This window comes from Lepus europaeus, chromosome 15, assembly GCF_033115175.1.
Source record: "Lepus europaeus isolate LE1 chromosome 15, mLepTim1.pri, whole genome shotgun sequence".
NCBI classification, from domain to species: domain Eukaryota; kingdom Metazoa; phylum Chordata; class Mammalia; order Lagomorpha; family Leporidae; genus Lepus; species Lepus europaeus.
Window position 1 is genome coordinate 82,181,894 of NC_084841.1, and position 17,750 is coordinate 82,199,643.

General features: G+C 41.3%; 1 protein-coding gene and 1 long non-coding RNA gene across 2 annotated transcripts in view; one reads left to right on the forward strand and one right to left on the reverse strand.

Moving 5' to 3' along the window:
* Positions 1-17,750, reverse strand: part of ADGRV1 (adhesion G protein-coupled receptor V1) — a 568,898-nt gene that overhangs the window by 91,229 nt on the left and 459,919 nt on the right. The gene's annotated exons all lie outside the window — the stretch shown is intronic.
* LOC133774591 (uncharacterized) lies at positions 6,931-16,082 on the forward strand. Its single transcript, XR_009868099.1, has 3 exons — positions 6,931-7,014; positions 7,581-7,701; positions 15,203-16,082. It is a non-coding gene; the product is annotated as an uncharacterized LOC133774591 (long non-coding RNA).

A 17,750-nucleotide genomic window follows, 5' to 3' on the forward strand; every position in this document is an offset into this window, starting at 1 on the left:
TCCCTGGCCATACCCAGCACATGCCTCTGGGTATTCACTGAAAGAGCAGACACTCCACTAATCCACAGAGGCATAGTCCAAAGATAAAAGCCATCACAGGGTGGGGGGAACCCAAAAAGTATCTCTACAAATGCCTAAAAATAAATGCAGCATTCAAGAAACAAGAATAAGGAAGACAACATAACACCCCCAAAGGAACACAACAACACTTCAATACTAGAATGTGAAGATGAAGAGACTGAAGAAATGCTGGAAACGGAATTCAAAAAATTCATCATAGGATTACTTAGAAGTAATCAGAAGCAAATCCAAGAGTTAAAGAAATCTATACATGACATGAATGAAAATTTGTCCCATGAAATTGAGATTTTCTTTTTTTTTTTTTTTGAAAGGCAGAGTTAGATAGTGAGAGAGAGGGAGGCAGAGAGAAAGGTCGTCCTTTTTTTCCATTGGTTCACCCCCCCAAGTGGCTGCTACAGCCGGTGCCTTGTGGCCGGTGCGCTGCGCCAATCCAAAGCCAGGAGCCAGGTGTTTCCTCCTGGTCTCCCATGCGGGTACAGGGCCCAGGGAACTGGGCCATCCTCCACTGCACTCACGGGCCACAGCAGAGAGCTGGACTGGAAGAGGAGCAACCGGACAGAATCTGGTGCCCAAACTGGGACTAGAACCCGGAGTGCCAGCGCCACAGGTGGAGGATTAGCCTAGTGAGCCATGGCGCTGGCCGAAATTGAGATTTTTAAAGAGAATTCAAAAAGAAATATTAGAAATGAAGAATTCAATAGGACAAAAAATGCAGTAGAAAGCCTTAAGAACAGACTTGGTGAGGCAGAAAAGATATCCTAATTAGAAGACAAATGTCTAGAAATTTTATAGTTAGGCCAAAAAAAAAAAAAAAAAAAGAGAGAGAGAGAGAGAGAGAGAAGAAATTAGAAAACTAAAAAACGGTGTTGTAGACTTATAGGATACTATCAAAAGACTTAACATACATTCTTAGGAGTGCCTTGGAAAGAGAGAATGGATTAGAAGAACTTTTTAGTGAAATAAATACAGAAAAGTTCCCCAATTTGGAGAAACAAAGAACTCCTAATACACACGACCAGAAAAGATCTTCACCACGACATATTGTAGTCAAAATATCCACAGTAAAACATAAAGAAAAGATTCTAAAATGTGCAAGAGCAAAACGCCAGATTTCTTTCAGAGGATCTCCAATTAGACTCACAGCTGACTTCTCATCAGAAACTTTACAGGCTAAGAGAGAATGGTGAGATGTATTTCAAGTCTTAAGAGGAAAAAAACTGTCAACCCAGAATACTGTACCCTGCAAGGCTTTCATTTAGGAATGAAGGTGAAATAAAGATCTTTCATAACAAACAGAAATTGGAAGAATTTGTTGCCACTCATCTAGCCATACAAAAGATGCTTGAGGATGTGCTACACACAGAAACATGGTCATCAGGGAGTAACAGTGATCAGGGAGTTCAATACCCCACTTTCAGCAAGGGACAGATCAGCCAGACAGAAAATCAGCAAGGAAACAAGTTAATCGATAGACCAAACGGACCTAAAGGATATCTACAGAACTTCTCATCCTACATTTGCAGAATACACATTCTTCTCATGAGTGCAGGGAACTTTCTCTAGGATGATCTAGTAGTTAAGATACCACCTGGGTCACTAGCATGCCACACTGGAGTGCCTGGGTTCAAGTCCTGGCTCTGCTCCCAATTGCAGTGTCCTGCTCTTGTGAACTTTGGGAGGCAGCAGGTGATGGCTCAAGTGCTTGAGACCCTGCCACTCAAGTAGGAGACCTGGCTTGATCCCTTGGCTCCCAGCTCTGGCCTAGTCAAGGCTTGGCTGTTATAGACATTTGGGGAAGCAAACCAGTAGATGAGAATTTTCATTTATCCCTCATTTTGGCTTTCTATCTTGCAAACAAATAATAAAAGAAACATGTTTTTTTAACCCTAAGGATATATTATATAAAATGTGATAAAGGATGAATTACATATGGGTCTTTTCAAAGAGAGAAGAGAGTAAAAGATAGCAAGAGTGCTACCATGTATTGGTTCACTTCCCAAATATCAAGTGGTCAGGGCTGGACCAGGGCCAGAACCAGGAACTTAATCCAGGTTTCCCATGTGGGTAGCAGGAATCCAATTTCTTGAGCCATCATCATTGCCTCCCAGGGTCTGCATTGGTAGGAAGCAGGAGTCAGGAGCTACAGCTGGGAACTGAACCCAGGTACTTCAGTATGGGACATGAGCATCTTAGCCACTAGGCTAAATGCCCACTCCAGATTATATGCATTGATATATGCTTTTTTATATGCACACGCACACACACACACACAAGATACGAAAAGGAAGGAGATAACTACTATAAAAGACAAACTAGGTTACAAAGAAGTTCAGGGACAGGAGTTCCTACCTGTGTGTATTACCAGGGAAGTCTTTGTAAAGAAGGTATTTAGTGGGCCTTAAATAGAAGCCATCTTTGAACATGCAAATACTGAGGTTAAGGTACTGGGAATAGCAAAGACAGAAGCCAAAAGGAAAATGCACAAATTAGTGTTAATCATTGGTTTTGGCTCAAGTTAGAGATCCTGAATAGGTCATAGAGTCTTGAGGGCCAGGTTAAGCAACACAGAATTTTCTTACAGGAAGTGGAGAGCCACTGGAAAATGCTAAGAGGCGTGCCACGACCCATGCAGAGCCTCATCTCATAGAAACGTGAAGAAGCCAGATGACAGCGTGCAGGGGGAAGCCTCATGAAGGAACTCCTGCAGGAGCCCAGGTGTGATATCTCAGGCTTGGAGCAACAGAGAGTACACAATGGCTTCTGTAATGTCAAGAGGAGATAGACACAGAAACTAGGTAAAGACAGATCTACACTCACAGCCCAGTCAGAAACCATGGGAAACTGTGCTAGAGATCCTACTTCAGTACATCTGTAGTGAGCCTCATCTCGCAGTTTTAAAAGGCACGAGTAATTTTGATGACTGGTCAGATTTGACAACCAGCAATCTGAAAGTGTATATTGGTTACATGAAAGAAATTTCACTGGTATCTAGGTTAGGAGAATAAGAAAAGATTAGAATGACAAACCAAAGGAGGGAAAAGAACTACAATGAGATCAGCCCAAGTGGGACAAAGCAGAGGCGTGAAGCCAATGGAAAATTTGTATTTCTTGAGGGCAACATGTCAGGGAGAAACCCATGCGGATATGTCCCAGAACATTTGAAAAAGTGAGCATATGAGGGGATAAAGAAGTTGGGCTTAAGTTGATAGATTTGAAAATTTTCTACCATGACATGGAAAAAGCCAGAGAAACCTCTAGAGCACAATAGAGCACAAAAATAGAGCATCCATGGAGTCTGTGTACACGGATTCAACACATCTCAGATACAAAACACTTGAAAAATAAAACCTGCATCTGTGCTGAACACACAGAGACATTTTTATCATTATTCCCTGAACAACATGGTACAACAAATTTTACATAGCATTTACATTATATTACATTATATTCAGTATTATAAGTAACCTAGGGATGATTTAATGTGTATTAGTTATATGCAAATCCTATGCCATTTTACCTAGGGGACTCCAGCATGCTTGGATTTTGGTATCCAATGGGGTTCTTGAAACCAATTCCCCTCAGCTACTGAGGGGTGACTATATTTCAGGGTTATGTTGTAAGAAAAAAATTACTGAACTGGGAGTTAGCAGAAGATAAGAACAGAGTATCATGAAAACCAAGAGAGATGGACTTTTCCATGCTGTCCTTTGCGGAAGAGTGAAAAGGTAAGTACATGGGAGAACAACCTGTGCATGTGGCTCCCAAAGTTACAGGTACCACAGGAAAGAGACTAAGCAAGGCACTCTCGAGGTTGGCAGGAAGCAGAAGGAGATGAGAAAAGGAAGTCTTATTAACTGCTCTTCAAGAAGTCTGTTGACGCAAAGGAGAGGGGTGGTTAGTAACTCATATAGCTTCAGGATGCTGAGCAAGCTCTTTTAGGCAGCATAAAGTGATACGTGTTTTTAGATGGACAGGAAAGACCCAGAGGAGAGGCAGACATTGAAGATGTCAGGCCATTGGAAAACTCAAAGGAACAAGATCCAAGACAAGGAAAAACAGGAAAGGCTCACATGGGAGGACTGGCTTTCCTGAAAATGAACTGTTGACTTCCTTGTCCATGATGGGAGGAAAAGTAGCAAACAATGGGAAGAATAAAGAGAAACGATGAGATGAAAATCAGACAAAGCAAGTGAGATAGCATCATGTTGTTCTTACCTCTTGTAGGGAGAGGGAGGCTGGGAGGCATTAAATACAGGACTTAAGGGCAGTGGGATCTGTTTCAAAGATTACTGAAGAATTGATTAAAGATAATCCAAGGGTTTCTGAGAAGCAATGATGACTCAGCTGAAGTTGCTCAGAATAATTTAGCATCCAGTACAGGGCATTACTAATTGGTTGATGAAAGAAAAGAACCATATGGCACAGACTGGACCTGTGGTTGGCACAGCTGCTTGAGGAGGAAGCCAACTTGGTGAGATCAAGGGTGCCTGTGAGAGCATCTTAGAAATCTCCAGGCATGGATTCTGGTGTGGATTCTACAAGGACAGTGACGGGTGGAGGGAAGGGAGGTCACAAGGAGGATGAACAAGTGGGAGTTGAGAGAGGAGAGAAGGTTGTGTTCAAGGAAGACAGTGACCCAGGAGAGCAGGACTCTATATCTTTAAAGAACTTTATAGACACATAAATCAGAAGTAACTTCAGATAATGGGAATAGCAATAAATAATAATGGGAAAAAGGCACAAACCAAGAATGTAATTCACACCTAACAACGTGGAATGGACCAATAAAGAGTCATGGTATATGAGGTGACTTCAGAAAGTTTGTTGGGGTGGAGGCAATGTTGTGGCATAGTGGGTCAAGCTGCTGCCTATGATACCAGCATCCCATTTGGGTGTTGGTTCGAGTCCTGGCTGCTCCACTTCTGATCTAGCTCCTTACTAATGTGCCTGGGAAAGCAGCAGAAGATGGCACAAGCCCTTGGGCTCCTGTACCCATGTGGGAGACCCAGAATAAGCTCCTGGCTCCTGGCTCCTGGCTCAGGATTGGCCCAGCTTTTGCTGTTGCTGCCATTTGGGGAGTGAAGCAGATGATGGAAGACTTCTCTCTCTCTGTCTCTCCGTCTCTTTCTCTGTAAACTCTGCCTTTCAAATAAATAAATCTTTTACAAAATAGTTTGTGGTAAAATGAAATCACATGATAAATTCATTTTGGTGTAAAAAGTTTTTTGAAATCATATGCAGGGTTTTCACAAAAGCTCATGAAAAATGTGCATTGTAGAAAAAAGGTATACACAGATTACAAAAATTTTTGTGTCTACAGAGTTTTAATTCCATTTTCCACAAGCTTTTTGAAGTTCTCTCATATTACAGAACTGCTACATTGGTGCCAGTTAAGGTGGTAAACCAGACCAGGTTAAGGGGAAAGTAGAGTATGTTCAATTCCATAAATATTTCAAGATAAAACAGTCTTAAAATGACTTTTCTATTCTCTAGTCAAGTTTTACATACATTCCTTGGCAATGGTCTAAACATAAATTCTAGAAAGACACTTGAAAAGCAATCAGAAATTACTTTTCATTACCCAAGAGTTGAATAAAAGACTTCAGTCATTCATTTTAAAAGTGCTCTTAAATCAAATATACATAATTATTTTATGTAGTGTTCAGAGAAGTAGAAAGTAATGACTCATTGGTAATCTTTTCAGGATATATAAAGAAGGATTTGAAGAGGAATAAGTACTTTCAAAAAAATGTATGCCAGGAAAATTAAAAATCAACTTGAGCAAATACACGGAAAACCCACCTACCCCAGCAATTCAGAATAACTCATTGATTCTCTGGATTAAACATGGCATTCCCTCTCTTCTTCTCCTGCCCCCCATGATGGACTGAGCAAGTGAGAGTGCACTCAGTTGTGTCGAGTACCCCATGTGGGCTGGAGGAGCCCGAGCACTTCAGCCATCAACTGCTACCTCCCAGGATGCATTAGCAGGACACTCAATCAGGAGTAGCCAGGACTTGAACATGGGGTGCGGGTGTCCCCAGTGGCAGTTAAATCCACTGTGCCATAATGCCTGCCCCTACTACTGTAATTGATGCAAGTTTTGACAATGAGGTGATACGAGTGAGGTACTATGCCTGCATCTGTGACACCTTTTGAGATGTTGTAAGTCATCTGTGATTGTAATCGTGACTCCACCATTTAACAGCTCTGCAGACATGGACTCCATTCTACACCTGATTTCCCTGATTTTCTTGTCTGACTACAGGACTAAGAATACTTGTTTTATATTAAAAGGTAATACTTGAATATACAAATTTCTCAGTACAGTGTATGTCATAGGGTGAATCTTAGATGGGTGGTGATGAAGATGGTGATAATAACGATGACAATGACCATGATGTGGGCTGGAAACTTGCACCAGCCACTCATACAGTTCTATTCTTTAGTCTATCAACCCTCCCATACCTGTGTCCTGTCATAACCTAGGGAACTAATGTAAATTAAACTTAACAGTTTGGTATTAAAGTAACCGCTGTAGGGATCTAGATTAGCCTTCTGTATTAAGCTGAGACTGGGTAAAAAGCAGCTCACTGAGGTAAAGGGATTCAGGAAACAACAGGTCTAGATAGATCTGAGTTTGCTACAAATTATCATTACTTCTTGTTTAGCTCCATGTGTAAATCCAGGGTTTCCACAGAAATTTAAGCTTTCTCCGAACTCTATGATTTTGTTTTTTACTTTTCATGTAGATGTGCAAAGCATTAGGGAACTCCTTATTTTATTGTTCTAGGAGTTTTCATGAACAATATCCAATCCCAAATGTTTTTAAAAATAAATTGAAGACGACAAACACCGAATGACTACATGTTGTCTTTCAGGCTCAAGGGTTTCTGATTGTAATCACTGATGACTGAGGCCACTGACATAAAGGTAAGCAGAGAACTGGCATCCACACTGTTCCCTAACTATGTGGGAGCTGGGAGCACCCACCCCAACCACCACTCCTGGTACAATGTATGAAAACTGAGCTTTGCTCATAAAGATGTCAAGTGACAGAGGCTGCTCACTGTATACCCGAGGGCTCTGGGGTTCTCCTTACTTCCCCAGGAGTTCGGTCTTTATTTTCCTTTTAGCAATGGAACTGGGAGCAGACTGCAGACAAGCAACTCCCTGCCAAGAACATGTGAAACCTGTTTTGTCTGTCATTATGGATCCTATTCAAGCACAAACTTACTAGGAAGATCACTTACACGTCACTGTAGCAGAAGCCCCAATTTCACTTCAAGAAGAAAAATCTCAGTTTCCCATTTTTATTTATAAATCACGAATGTTTCTGTAAGTAGTAGCACTTACGAGACAAGGACACATTTCTAATTTTGATACATGGGACTAACGAGCATTTTAGAATCTGGGGTGTTTTAGCTATTCATTGTACATAATAAACAAGCATAAAACTTGTGGCTGATAGTAATTTAGTATTTTTCACAATCCTGCAGCGTGGCCTCAGGACGGTGCTCCTCTGTGTGGTGTTATTCAGGGCATTTGCACTCCCACGTCTGGCATCAGAGCTGGGATGCCTGAAATGGCTGGAGGCAGACTGAGCGTGGCTCCCAACAGGTATGCCCCCACTTGACCAGCGTGAGGTTTCTACCACCATGGTGTCCTCAGGGTAACTGGACACACAGCGTGGCTACTGGCTTCCCAGAGATAGGAAGCTGACACTGCAAGGCCTTTAAAGGACTTTTATGGGACTTCTATTACTTTATATTGGGCTAAGCCAGCTCACAGCTCACTCAGATTTTAAAGAAGGGGACATGAGAACAGCACTCAGCTAACAGAAGGGACATGAGTGATGGCAGCCGCCTTTGGAGAAGACAACACACACGCATTTCATCCTCAGGAAATGCTCCCAGGTGAGAACATGGCCCTTCCAAACACCTCAGATTCCCAGTTACCTGGATCGAGTCACCTTCCCATTTTTACTCATTTTGGAGCTTAGGTATGCGATTTTTATAACAAAGGGATTTGTAATCACTTACTTCCTCTTTTTATTCAAATTAATTTTCTTCTGCTCCATGAATCATTCCTCACATTAAACTGGCTGATGAATCAGAAAGGAGTCAGTGCATTCTAACGAGTCTAAAAGAAGAGCTGAGCTTATCATTGCCAGAGATCAAAACCAAACTCGAAAATTACAGGCTTTGTTTAAAACTCTGGCTGAGACACTGAAATCTTGTTCAGGGAGCAGAACCTCACCATGACTCATTCTCACTCCGCATCTACCCACCAAAGAAGGGGAGGCAGCTGGTCAAGGTCATTGGGAGTCACTGACCTTAAGAATTTGGTTCATGGCAATCAGACAGCCAAAGGGCTGCTGGTGTCTCAAAGGTACTAGTGTCTCAGACCACCCTCAGGTGGGAACGGGGTGATGGTAGCCATCTATAGCACAGGGCATATTTGATTTCCTTACCCTTTTCTTCGTTAATGGAAGGCAGAGAGACAGACAGTCATTCATTCATTCATTTTTCATCCATTGCTTCATGGTTCACTACCCAAATGCTTTCCAACAGTTAGGGCCAGGCCACATCAAAGCCAGGAGCCAGAAGCTCCAACTATGTCTCCCACAAGGGTGCAGGAATGTGAGCTAGCATCCACTATTTCCCAGGTGCAGTAACAGGAAGCTGGATCAGAAGCAGAGCAGCTGGGACTCCAGAAGCACTTGGATATGAAATATGGGTACCCCAAGTGGTGACTTAATGTGCCGTCCCTAGAACTCTCTTTTTGCTCTTCCTTTTTCTTTGGATTCCACTGAGTTCATTTGAGCTCTGAAATTAAGGATGTCAGAAGCAAAAAGCCAAGGGATTGACTGATTGTTACCTAGATTATGACCAACAAATGTCGTTGTAAAATTGCTCTTTTTTTTTTTAAGATTTATTTATTTGAAAGAGTTAACAGAGGGAGGGAGAGACAGAGACACAGAGAGATCTTCCATCTGTTGGTTCATTCCCCAGATGGCTGCAATGGCGAGGCATGGGCCAGATCAAAGCTAGGCGGCGGGAGCTTTATCCAGGTCTCCCACATGGGTGGCAGGGGCCCAACCACTTGGGCCACCCTCAACTACTTTTCCTAGGCCAGTAGCAGGGAGCTGGATCAGAAATGGAGCAGCCAGGACATGAACCAGCACTCATAGGGGATGATGGTGTTGCACATGCTGGCTTTACCCACTACACCACAATGGTGACCCTGTCAGGTGTATTTAATCTGCAAAGGGAGTGATTGGTTTGGAGAACAGTTCTATAGAACTTATAGAAGATTCTAGGCTAATAAAATGATTGATGTGAGCCTGTCCATCACCCAAGTATGTCTGAAGCATGTGATAACTAATTGCATCTGTTCATCAAGCCTAATACTCCAAGGCAAATAGATAATCATTCTGATTATTTTTTTAAAACTGGCATGGCTATAAAGAGACTATAAATTGAACTTTCTTAAGTATCATATTCATTGCTAAAAATGTATCAAACAAAAACCATTGACAATGTTTGACTAAAATTTGTCATAATGTATAACTAGAGATTTGAATTTTTATAAGAAAAAGGGATTTATTTTATAATCGATTTGATTTGTTACTTGGGAACATATTTCTCACAATACTACTTAATACTACCTATTCTAAAAAATGTTTATCCAGTTAACAGGTGCAGGAAAAATATAATTAAAGTGAAAACCATCAAATTTCCCTTTGGAGAAAAAGCTGCTTTTGCAAGCATGGAAGAATGGAGAATAAAGCCCAGTAAGCTTCAGACGGATGGGAACTACACTCCTCCTCCTGTGCTCAGTGTACGTGGAGTGGGGTGGGAAGGACGGGTGTCTCAGGAACGGGAAGCGGCTGGGCGCCCATCTGCATATTGCCTTTCAAGGCTGGGTTTCAGAGAACTTAGGTGCATCTGTTTGCACCGTGGATCTGTGTGGGGCTTCTGCCTCTTGTAGTAAAGACATGGAATACTGGAAGCGAAGAGAGGCGGGGGACTGGCTAGCAGTTGATTTACCTGTGCCCCATATTGTCCTGTGTCCCACACTGGAGTGTCTGGCTCTGGCTCCTGATCCGTTTCCTGATAATGCTGAGTTGCTGGTAAAGGCTCAAGTGGTTGGGTTCCTGCCACCCACGTAGGAGACCTGGATTGAATTCCTGGCCTGTGAGGGCTATTGTGGGTATTTGGGGAGTTCTATTTCTGTTGTCTGTCTCAAACAAATAAATGTAAAAAAAGCAGCAAAGAAAAGTAACTATTAAGTTTCTAAAAAAAATACAGATATGGGAACTTTCAAAATGTATTTAATATTTTGCTGATATACTAGACTTTTCAGCAAACCTCTGTTTTTAAAAGTGTAAATATCTATTTCATGTGTAGCTGCATTAATATTTTTGTAATTCTGGGAAGTTCTCAACTATTTCCTCTTTAAAAAAAATGCCTTTACTCGATTCTCTTTTCTGGCAATCAATCTATTTCTGTACCTTGTAGGGTTGTTTTCATGTTTCCTCTTTTTTATTTTTTTAAAGACTTATTTATTTATTTAAAAGGCAGAATTACAGAGAGATGGAGGGAGTGAGAAAGAGATATTCCATCTGCTGGTTCACTCCCCAAATGGCCATAACAGCTGGGGCTGGCCAGGTCAAAGCCGGAAATCCGGAACTCCATCTGGCTCTCCCACAGGGGCGGCAGGGGTCCAGATACTTGGGCCATCTTTCACTGCCTTCCCAGGTGCATTAGCAGGGAGCTGGATTGGAAGCAGAGGAGCTGGGACTTAAACAGGTGCTCATACAGAATGCCAGTGTTAGATCCTTCCTCCACTTTGTACACTTCCTTTGTGAATTTCTGATTCTACCTTCAGAGTCTAGTTCCTTCATCTCTATCTCACCCAGAGTTTATCTCAGACATTAAAATATTTTGAAAAATCAATAAGTATCTTTTCTGAAATTATTTCACATTCATATTGATGAGTCTGTATTTTGTTTTTGCTTTTTATGTTTAAGTGTTTCCCATGGATACATCATCTTTCACATCAGGGGTCAGTTGTCAAAGTTTTTCTGTAGAGCTCCTAAAAGCTGGAAATCTTGGGCTTTGCAGGCTACACAGTATCAGAACCACAGGTACTCAACTCTGTTGTGAAAGCAGCCACAGATAACACATTATCAAATAAGTGTGGCTGGTTCTTAAAAAGTCCAAGAAATTGTAGCAACTTTGGAAAACACTTTGGCAGTTCCTCAAAAGTCTAAGCATAGCATCGCCACACAGCCCTGCAATTCCACTCCCAGGTATACAACCAACAGGAAGGAAAACCTGTGTCATTACCAAACCTTGTACGTGAATGCCTCTGGCAGCATCATGCATTACAGCCCAAATTTGAAAACAGCCTAAATTTCCATCCAGCGATCAATGGATGGATGAAGCATAGTGCATCCACACAGGGGACTATTACTTGGCAGGAAAAATGAACTTGATCATCATGCATGTTATGACATGGATGAACTGTGATTATGTGCGCACAGTGAAAGAAGCCAGTCACTGCAGACCAGAAGTTTATGATCCTATTATATGAAATGTGCAGAAGGGAACAATCTATAGATACGGAGAGTTGATTCGTGGTTGCCTAGGGCTCTGAGGAGTGGAGAAGGGGGAATGACTGCCACTGGGTATGAGGTTACTTTGGGGATCATTATGGGGATAGTTACACAACTATATGAACGTACTAAAATCCATTGAATTGTACAGTTTAAACAGACAGACTTTATGGTATATAAGTTACATCTGGGGGTTGGCGCTGTGGCATAGCGAGTAAAGCTGCCACCTGCAGTGCTGGCATCCCATATGGGCACTGGTTCGAGTCCCGGCTGCTCCTCTTCCGATCCAGCTGTCTGCTATGGCCTGGGAAAACAGTAGAAGATGGCCCAAGTGCTTGGGCCCCTGCACCCACATGGGAGACCTTGAAAAGGCTCCTGGCTTCTATCAGCTCAGTTCTGGCTGTCACGGTCATTTGGGGAGTGAACCAGCAGAATGGAAGACCTCTCTGTCTCTGGCTCTACCTCTCTCTGTAACTGTCTTTCAAATAAATAAAAATAAATCTTTAAAAAATAAACTACACCTGCATGAAGCTGTTAAAGGAGATGAAATGGGAAAACAGACAGGAGAGTGTCCTGTAAGGCAGCCATTCCTGATCCCAACACACTCCGTCTAAGTCATTTACGGGTCATTCTATGTTCTGGCTTAAATTCCTGTCTCTGATTGCTGGCTTTCATGTCTGTCTGTGCTGGTTTTCTGTCTGGCTTAGATCTTTTAATACTGCAATTGATTTGGAGTATAAAGCATCTGTGTGTCTGCATTTTCTCCTACCCCCTTCTCTTTCTCTAGCTACCTTTTGCTTCGAAACGCTTTTATCATTGCTGCACTCGGGTACCCTGTGCTGTTGCTCTCAGTCCGAAAGAGAATGACTTTGATGCTGAGGGCCTTCTGTCTGCATGGTGATGTGGGGATGTGCTAGACACAGTCTGTGAACCCTAAAGAGCTTGGTCCAGGTACTGACTGAGATGCGCTCTCTGCCTTCTCTGTGGGCTCCCAGATAATCCTTTAAGCCAAAGCCTTCTGGCAGCTCTTTCCTGGGATGCCCGCGTGCACAATCTATTGCTCTACTTTACTTGCTTTGGGTTGGGTCCTTTTGGTCCCCAATTTCCTACCACGGAAGCTGAGATCCAGCCACATCCATTTGCTTTAGGGTTCAGGAAACACTGGGGCCAAGCTTTTGGCTTAGCTCACCATTTTATGTTTCTGCTCTATTTCTGAGCCTTTTTAACATCTTTCATTATCTTCCACGGCTATATATATGGAGTGGGGCAGAGGGGAAAACCTGAATTTATAGTGCCCACATAGCTGGATATTTTACAAATCAGTGCAATAGTATTTTAGCAGAAAGATTCAAAGTGTGTCAGATGCTCCTGCTTGGTAGTGTAGACAGACTTTTTTTAACTAGAAATTTTGAATTTGATTAAATGGAGCATAATCCAATGGAAGTAAGTTATAGTAAGTTACAAATAAAATATAAGTGAATAGGTCAAGGTTAAATCTGAGCATATAGTTTTATAAATCATGGAAGTCAAAGAAAAAGAGAACAAAATAGTCCTAATAATATCACCTTTCAAAGGAATATCTACAGACCAGATAAATCTAACTTCCACTTTGGATGATATAATAGTTACTCCTCTGTTGAATAGTGTATTTAGCAAGGCTATCCATTCCTATGATTATAGGATATTATGAGGTATTGATGGTCGTTACTTTTATTCATTGATTAATAATTATGCTCCTGTTCTCTACTGAGCACTTTTCAAGCCACTAAGAATACAGAGATGAACACAAAGTGGTCCTTTCTCTGGAGGAACCAATACTGTATTAAGGAAATCAACCACCACACCAAAAAAAGTCACCACCCCATTCTCAGACAAGTATTATAACGACCGGAGGAAAAGTGCTTTACAGGCAGGGGTTAGGGGATAAGTAATGCTTACTCAGTGTGGTTCTGTAAAGAGGTGATTCCCAAGGCTTCACACAAGAAATAGGGCAGTTCTGGAACTTCTGAAGAAGAGTGAAAGGGAAACCCGAGGAGTTAACTTATGTCTGTCGAATATGATATTTTAGCTTAGATTTTGGGTTATGTTGGCCAGCTGATGAGTCCCTTCTACTTCCTCACTCATCTACACATTCCCACTGACTGAACATATGGATTGTATCAGCCAAGGAGGAGGAGCTGAAGTAGAGGTTTCTCTATGTGAATGAAGATCAGGCAATTTTACAAAAAGTAATTAGAATCACACAGTAAGAATGCAAGATAAATAATAACATGAAAATGAAAAGACAGCCAGGGCTCGGCTGTGGGGACTCTGGAAGTCCAAAGAGACTGGACTTTTCTTTTGGGCAATGTGAGAGACCTTGAATGGTATAAATGTTAAAGACTGAAGAATCCACTAATGCAATGGAGAAGAAAAAGACTAGAACCACAGAGACCAAGGAAGAAGATGCTGCAAGAGTCTGTATGGAATAATGACTATTACCTGAGTTGTCGTGGGAATAAGAAATATAAATATTCTTTATTTGAAAAGCTACACAACAGTCAGGCTTCTACTAATATCTCACTGCAATAGAGGGTTCCCGAGCTGAGGCACAACCATGCTGGAACTTTTAGCACCCTGGCCAGTGCTTGAGGGCCATGTTTTCCAGATTACTGTGGTACTGTTTTATCAACTTGATCAATGACAGATCACATTCAAGGCATAAGGGGCCATTTAGGCCTTCAAAGGATTAACCTACTATGTTGGGTACTTATGTTATCACCACTGAAAATAGTAAAACATTGGTTTCTTCTGTTTTATACATAAACCTAAACAAATCTTTTTATTTAGAGAAAGAAACCTTTCTCTACAAAGCAGAATATGCATTTTAACAAAATGAGTCCCAAGTTTAATAAAAGCATAATTTCTGTATACATTCTATGTTCCATGAAAAAGGAGGATTTCTATATTATGTAAGCATTAAATAATCTAAAATTAATCATAACCTAGAGTAGTATTCTCCCTACACAGAGATGGCACAGTAATGAGAGAGAATTGAAAAGAGCTAGCTAGGTACTTCTATCCTACAAACTGTCCCACAAATCAATACAAAAAAGAGTATCTTCTCTTCATATTATAATGGAATTCTTCCCTGCCTCAGTTATGTTAGAGTGATATCCTATAAATGGAAATGCATATTAAGTCCCTAGTCATACATTAGAGACTCTGATAGGGACTTTATATATGTGGAGTCTTCAGAAAGATCAGGGAAATGCATGCTACAAAAAAATATGGCTGGCTTTGAAAAATTTTGCACCAAAATGAACTTGCACTAATCTGTTGAGACATATACGAACAGGATCTAGTTTGAGGCATGAAGAAGGATAAGACGTGAGCTTGAAAATGGACTTAAAAAGAACATGAGTTCTGTTAAAATTGAAATAACAATAAACACTGAATTTATAGTAAATCTCAGGTAGAAACAGGGTGAAATCACTGATGCTTTACAAAAACCCACAGGGGCAGCGCTCCAAAGAAATCAGCAGCTTGCAAGCAGATAATTCATTTTAAGGAAGGGTGAGATGAGACTGAAAAGGAAGTCCACCATGGCAGACCATCTACGTCAGTTTGCAAGGAAAAAAATCAAATTTTGCTCATGCCCTAACTTAAGAAAGCCAATGGTTAACAGCAAAACAATAGCCACTTCATAGACATCTCAACTGGTTCAGCTAACACAAGCCTGACTGGAAAATTAAAGTGGAGCAAACTGTCTGCTCGATGGAGGCCAAGACAATTACACTCAGGTCAGCTGCAGACAAAAGCAGAGCTTTCAATGTACACTTGAAACAAGTGGGATCAAGACCTGAAGCATTTCCCTGAAGAATTGTAGTGAAAGACGAAACACGGTTTTCCGAGTTAGAACTTGAAGACAAAGCACAATCAACACAGCGGCTACCAATAGGAGGAAGTGGCGCAGTCACAGCAAGAGCAGATTGGTCCACAGGAAAGGTTGAGTTTTAGGATGCCCAAAGCATTCTGCTTGTTGACCATTTGGAGAACCAAAGATGATAAAATCTGCTCTTTGGCAGTGTTTTAAGAATGCTACAGATAAAGGATTAATAACCAGAATCTACAATGAAATCAACAAAACAAACAACCCACTTGAGAGATGGGCCAAGGACCTCAGTGGACATTTTTCAAAAGAGGAAATCCAAATGGCCAACAGGCACATGAAAAAATGTTCAGGATCACTAGCAATCAGAGAAATGCAATTAAAACCACAATGAGGTTTCACCTCACCCCGGTGAGAATGGCTCACATCCAGAAATCTACCAACAACAGATGCTGGCGAGGATGTGGGGAAAAAGGGACACTAACCCACTGTTGGTGGGAATGCAAACTGGTCAAACCACTGTGGAAGTCAGTCTGGAGAGTCCTCAGAAACCTGAATATAACCCTACCATACAACCCAGCCATCCCACTCCTTGGAATTTACCCAAAGGAAATTAATTTGGCAAACAAAAAAGTGGTCTGCACCTCAATGTTTATTGCAGCTCAATTCACAATAGCTAAGACCTGGAATCAACCCACATGCCCATCAACAATAGACTGGATAAAGAAATTATGGGACATGTGCTCTATAGAATACTATACAGCAGTCAAAAACAATGAAATCTGGTCATTGGCAACAAAATGGAGGAATCTGGAAAACATCATGCTGAGTGAATTAAGCCAGTCCCAAAGGGACAAATGTCATATGGTCTCCCTGATTGGTGACAACTAACCAACCACAAAAAAGGAAACCTGTTGAAGTGAAAGGGACACTATGAGAAACAGTGACTTGATTAGCCCTTGTCCTGTCTTGATGTACAATTTAATACTTTATCCCTTTTAGTATTTTTTTGTTCTACTTAATACTATTGGTTGAACTCTTTAATTAACACACAATTATTCTTAGGTGTTGAAATTTAACTGAAAAATGATCCCTGTTAAATATAAGAGTGGGAAAAAGAGAGGGAGAAGATGTACAATTTGGGACATGCTCAATCGGACTTGCTCCAAATGGTGGAGTTAGAAATGTGCCAGGGGATTCCAATACAATCCCATCAAGATTGCATGTATCATGCCATCTCACAAGTCCAAGTGATCAATTTCAGTTCACAATTGATCACACTGATAGGTCTAAGAGTCAAAGGGATCACACAAACAAGACTAGTGTCAGCTAATACTAACTGATAGAATCAAAAAGGGAGAGAACGATCCAACATGGGAAGCGGGCTACACAGCAGACTCATAGAATGACAGATGTCCTAAACAGAACTCTGGCCTCAGAATCAGCCCTTAAGGCATTCGGATCTGGCTGAAGAGCCCATGAGAGTATTGTAGGCATGGAAAGCCAAGACACTCTGGCAAAAATAAAAAATAAAAAAAGAGGACCTAAATGCAAGATCTCTGCGAGTGAGATCCCAGTGGAAAGAACGGGACCATCAAAGAAGGAGGTACCTTTCTCTGAAGGGAGGAGAGAACTTCCACTTTGTCTATGACCTTGTCTAAAAATGATCAGAGTCAGCGAAGTCAAAAGCCTTCCATAGCCTTGGCAACTCAAGACTAGAACCTAGGGGGATTACTGATGCCATAAACAAAAGTGTCAAATTGTTAAGTCAACAACAAGAGTCACTGTGTACTTACTCCTCATGTGCGATCTCTGTCCTTAATGTGTTGTCCAATGTGAATTAATGCTATAACTAGTACTAAAACAGTATTTTACACTTTATGTTCTCTGTGGGTGCAAACTGATGAAATCTTTACTTAATACATACTAAATCGATCTTCTTTATATAAAGATAATTGAAAATGAATCTTGATGTGAATGGAATGGGAGAGGGAGTGGGAGATGGGAGAGGTGCGGGTGGGAGGGAAGTTATGGGGGGGGGAGCCATTGTAATCCATAAACTGTACTTTGGAAAATTATATTTACTAAATGAAAGTTTTTTTTAAAAAAGAAAGTTGACAAAAGTTTTAGCAGAAAAGCACCCAAGAAAGTTTCATAGAGGGTCCCTTTCCACTA